This window comes from Macaca nemestrina, chromosome 2 (assembly GCF_043159975.1).
Source record: "Macaca nemestrina isolate mMacNem1 chromosome 2, mMacNem.hap1, whole genome shotgun sequence".
Taxonomy (NCBI): Eukaryota; Metazoa; Chordata; class Mammalia; order Primates; family Cercopithecidae; genus Macaca; species Macaca nemestrina.
In genome coordinates, this window is record NC_092126.1 from 39,519,290 (window position 1) to 39,525,033 (window position 5,744).

A 5,744-nucleotide genomic window follows, 5' to 3' on the forward strand; every position below is an offset into this window, starting at 1 on the left:
TGCCTGGCCTACTGAGCCTTGTTTTGTGTCCTAACATATGGTCTGTCTTGCAGAATATTCAGTGTACACTTGAGAAAAATGTGTACTATATTCTGCTTTTGTTTGATGGAATATTCTCTATATGTCTGTTAGGTCTAGTTGGTTTATAGTACTGCTCAAGGCCTCTATTTCCTTAAAGATCTTTCATTTAGTTCTGTCCCTTACAGAAAGTGGGGTATTGATGTCTCCAAGTATATTGAACTATTTTTCTCCCTCAATTCTGTCATTTTTTGCTTTATATGCCTTGAGGCTCTCTTGTTAGGTATGCATATATTTGTAACTGTTACAATTCTTGATGGACTGATTCTTTTATCAATATTTACTGTCCTTTGTCTTTAAGTCTGTGTTGTGTGATATGTATTTATTTATTTTTAGACAGAGTCTTGCTCTGTTGCGCAGGCTGGAGTGCAGTGGCATGACCTCGGCTCACTGCAACCTCTGCTTCCCAGGTTCAAGCAATTCTTCTGTCTCAGCCTCCCGAGTAGCTGGGATTATAGGCACCCGCCATCATGCCCGACTAGTTTTTCTATTTTTGGTAGAGACAGGGTTTCACCATGTTGGCCAGGCTGGTCTTGAACTCCTGACCTCAAGTGATCCACCCACCTCGGCTTCCTAAAGTGCTGGGATTACAGGCATGAGCCACCGCACCCGGCCTATGCTGTGTGATATTTATATAGCCACCCCACTCTCTTAGTTATCTTTTACATGGGATATCTTCTTCCATCCTTTCATTTTCAGACCTAGTTGCATCTTTGTTTGGATCTAAAGTGAGTGTCTTACAGATAACAGAGTTGCATCATGTTATTTTTAATCTATTTATATTTAAAGTCATATCTGATAAGGAAGGATTTCTGCTATTTTGATGTTTTCATTTGCTCTTTTTTTCTTTCAATTCTTCTATTACTGTCTTCTCTGGTGATTTCTTTTTCTTTTTTTTTTTTTGGAGGGTGGGGGTTAAGGTCTTACTCTGTCACCCAGGCTGGAGTGCAGTGGTATAATCTCTGCTCACTGCAACCTCTGCCTCCCAGGTTCAAGCGACACTTATGCCTCAGCCTCTCAAGTAGCTGGGACTACAGGTGCATGCCATGATGCCTGGCTAATTTTTTGGTATTTTTTGGTAGAGTCGAGGTCTCAGCATGTTGGCCAGGCTGATCTTGAACTTCTGACCTCAAGTGATCTGCCCACCTCTGCCTCCCAAAGTGCTGGGATTACAGGTGTGGGCCACTGTGACTGGCCTATTTATTCTGATATATTGTTTTATTATCCTTCTCATTTTTCTTTCTGTATTGTTTTTGTTTTTCCTTAGTGGTTACCCTGGGGATTAACATCTTAGGTTTTTAACAGTCATGTTTGAATTAATACCAACTTAGTTTCAGTACTATGCATAACTCTGCTCCTTTGCAGCTACATCTTTGTATGTTACATCTTTACACATTAAAATATATGTCCATTAACCTAGAATTGAAATTTTTGTTTTATGCATTTGTATTTTAAATTATGAAGGAAAGAAAAGGAGAATTTACAAACAAAAACTGCAATACTACTGACTTTCATATTTACCTATGTAGCTACCTTTGCCGTTGCTCTTTATATCTTCATATGACTTCAAATTACTGTCTATGTTTTTTCATTTTAGCCTGGAGGATTCTGTTTAGCATTTCTTTTCTTTCTTTCTTTCTTTTTTTTTTTTTGAGACAGAGTCTTGCTCTGTCTCCCAGGCTGGAGTGCAGTGGTGCAGTCTCAGCTCACTACAACCTCCACCTCCCGGGTTCAAGCAATTCTTCTGCCTCAACCTCCCGAGTAGCTGGGACTACAGGTGCGTGCCACCACGCCCGGCTAATTTTTTTGTATTTTTAGTAGAGACAGGGTTTCACCATGTTGGCCAGGCTGGTCTCGATCTCCTGACCTTGTGATCTGCCCACCTCGGCCTCCCAAAGTGCTGGGATTACAGGTGTGAGCCACTGCTCCCAGCCTCTCTTCAGCATTTCTTAGCACAGGTCTGGTAGTGATGAATTCCTTTAGTTTTTGTTTATCTGGGAATGTCTTATGTTCTCCTTCATTTTTGAAGGACAGTTTTGCTAAATGTAGAATTCTTGGTTGGCTCCTCTGCTTTCAGCATCAGATTCTTTTTTTTTTTTTTTTTTTTTTTTTTTGAGACGGAGTCTCGCTCTGTCGCCCAGGCTGGAGTGCAGTGGCGCGATCTCGGCTCACTGCAAGCTCCGCCTCCCGGGTTCACGCCATTCTCCTGCCTCAGCCTCCCGAGTAGCTGGGACTACAGGCGCCCACAACCGCGCCCGGCTAATTTTTTTTTTTGTATTTTTAGTAGAGACGGGGTTTCACCGTGGTCTCGATCTCCTGACCTTGTGATCCGCCCGCCTCGGCCTCCCAAAGTGCTGGGATTACAGGCGTGAGCCACCGCGCCCGGCCCAGCATCAGATTCTATCCCCTCCCCAGGGCTTATTATTACTGCTTATTGTGAGTGGTTTTTGTTTGCTTGTTTAGTGACTTTTCTAAGCTATTTTTATAAGGTCTATGGTTCTGGTCATGTGGGGCCACTGAAGTTGATTCCATTTGCTTGGTAATCAGCTAGTGTTTTTGACAGTTTCATTAAAACACCTGGAGCCAAAAGAAAAAAACAAAACAAAAAAAACCTCTCCCCATCTTTACAGATGGATTTATGTTGGGGCACTATTTGACCACTTAGTGATGCCATTTATAATTCCGCCTTAGCCTTTCTCTTACTGTTTGCTCAAGGCCTGAAGATCAGCCAGGGTGAAAGCTTAGGGTCTTCTTGGGTCTTTCCTGGGCCTTTCATGAGTGTGCGTCCAGCCCTGGCCTTGTGCACGTCCTTCTTGATTGGCATACACACCCCTTATTACCCATGAATATCCTTTCCCATTCCCTTTCTGTCCAGGCTTTTCCATCTGTCTGTTTCTTGTCCCAGTTGTTGTCCCTTGCCCCAGGCTGCTGCATCAATTAAATGATTTTTGCAAAAACCACCCAGGAAGACTCCCTATACCTGGGAATGACGCAAGTCAGGCAAAGCCAAGGCAAGCCATTGCTCAGGTCCTTCAGGGAGCTGCCAGACAAGTTGAAACCCACAATCATAATTGTTTAAAAATGAGATCTGTATTGCTTCCTCTGGCATTAGGAGTGCAGGTTACTATCCACACACCCATCACTGACTTGGGGTGTGGGGGATAGTGGGCAGGCAACTTAGGATGCTGTAGCACTCTCTTTACCACAGAGCAGCAACTTCTTTCTTCACCAAGCCTTGCCCTAGATTTTATACGTTGTTTTTTTTTTTTTTTTTTTTACTAGATTCCAGAATTCTGCAGAAGTTGAGTCTGACAGTATTTACCAGCTCATTAATTGCATTCATTGCTTTTTGCAGTGACAGTGCCATTTTTGGTGGTATCACCCCAAATGTAGGGATTTCTCAGAAGGTTATCATTAACCAGAAGTAAGAAAATTAGGAAGGAAGAAGTTGATTTATGGGTACAGACTGGACTATTTGTATTTGAACATGAATGTTGGGTTTGAGGTACTGATGGCACAATCTGTGGGTGTCTAGTGACAGTTAGAATTGTAGTGCCTGAATTCCAGAAAGGTCTTAGAGCTGCAAAGAGATCTGGGAACCTTCTGCACAGAAATTATAGAAAATGAAAGTGTATGATTTCCTCGGAATAGAGAGGAAGGTCAAGTATGGCATCTTGTGAAACACTTTCAGCTAAGAAATTCTTCATTTATTCATTCAGCATGTTCGCTGACTGCTGAATAAATAATTTTGTTTTTCCTTTGTTCCTACTACTGATGTATGTACTGCTAAGCATTGGAGATAGAAAGGAATAAGATCTCGTTTTCTGCCCTCAGGAAGTTCACTCATATTGAGGAAGACAGACAAGTAAACAAGTACAATGCAATGTGATAATAACAAGGTTAGAGGAGCCCAGACAGAGGTAAACAAGAATATGTAAACAGGTCGGGAGGGAAAATAAGAAATTCAGGGAAGTCAAAGAAGGAGAAAACATAATGGAGAGAGTGGGCTGTGATCTTGGTTGCTGCATAGAGTTTGAGAAGGCTGAGGACTTTAAAAGTTACTGATTTGACAGTAAGGAGAGATGACATAATGTATTCATAAGAATGGTTTTAATTGAGTAGTTTTGTTAGAATGCTGGAGACAAAGGATCAGATAATAAAGAGTTGGGAGTGTGAGTAGTGAAAAAGTTGAGGGAAAAGGAAAAGACAACTTTTTTTTTTTTTTTTTTTGAGACATTCTCGCTCTGTCGCCAGGCTGGAGTGTAGTGGCATGATCTTGACTCACTGCAACCTCCACCTTCCAGGTTCAAGCAATTCTCCTGCGTAGCTGGGACTACAGGCGTGCACCACCACGCCCAGCTAAGTTTTGTATTTTTAGTAGAGACGGGGTTTCACCATGTTTGGCCAGGATGGTCTTGATCTCTTGACCTTGTGATCCGCCTGCCTCGGCCTCCCAAAATGCTGGGATTACTGGCATGAGCCACCACGCCCAGCTGGGAAAGACAACTTTTAAAAGAGTGGTATAAGTTTATTCTATGGGAAAATTGGACCAGTTAGAGAAAAAAAATAAATTAGCAAAATGTTACAGTTTAAAAGTTGTAGCAGAGTTAAAAATAACTTCATTTTGAATTAGAAAAGATTTGAGTGTGTTTTTAGATAATTGAAGGGACTGAATAGGAAGGAAAATAAGGATGTCGAGTCCCAAGAGAGTCCGGAAAGATAGTATTAAGATCCTAGAAGGATCAGGATTTGGAGACTTGAGTGAAGAGAGAGAGTGAGAATAATGAGAGTTTTGAGACAAAAGGAATTTGAGAAGTTTTACCTAGGGAGGCCTGTTTTCTAGGTAAAGTAGAACATAAAATCACACGCTAAGAAATGGGCAGCAGTGAAAATGCCTGACTGAAGTTGATGTAGCATACATTTGTATTGATAGTACCATTTGGTGATTTTCTCATTGCTTTCAACACATATGTATTTATTAAGCATTTACTGTGTACTAAGCACTGTACAAGATCCTTGGGATTCTATCTGTAAACAAACAAAACTCCCTGCCCTTGTGGTGGTTACATGTGACTGGGGTAAGGGGAGAAAAACAAATAAATAATATTTTAAAATAAACATATGAGGTAAATAACGCTACCTGGGTCTGGGAACCAAGAAAGCAAATGGGAAGATTAGCCAGACATAACTGCAATTTTATATTGCATATCATATTATAATTTAAGATAGAAATAATTTTATTTTTATACAGCTCATTGTAGAATCTAGCTTGCTTTAAACTAAGACAAGAAGAGTATGGGTATGGTGGAGCCTTTGTGTACCTAGATTGTAGCTATGAAAGAAATCTATATTTACATTTAAGAGAGAATTCATCAATTTGGGACAACTTTATAATTATGTTATAAAGTTATTTCAGGGCCTTTGACAAGAGAAAAGATGGTGAACTGTCATATAATAACTGAAATTAAATATTTATTTGGTTAGAAAAAGATAATTTGCATCTTATTTCCAAAAAGATGATTTTTAACTACATAGAAATTTGTTATGTTTAAAGGCTTTAAAGATCTATATAGAGTTGAAGATCCCTTTTTAATAATGAATAAATTGGTTCTTTTGGTAATCATTTTTTTATATTCTCCTCTCATGGCCCTTTTTAATTTCAACAG

At 40.2% G+C, this 5,744-nt stretch overlaps 1 protein-coding gene across 9 annotated transcripts in view; it reads left to right on the forward strand.

The window, feature by feature from the left end:
* The window catches only part of LOC105469922 (NCK adaptor protein 1), a 94,951-nt gene that overhangs the window by 84,287 nt on the left and 4,920 nt on the right, over positions 1–5,744 (forward strand). The gene's annotated exons all lie outside the window — the stretch shown is intronic.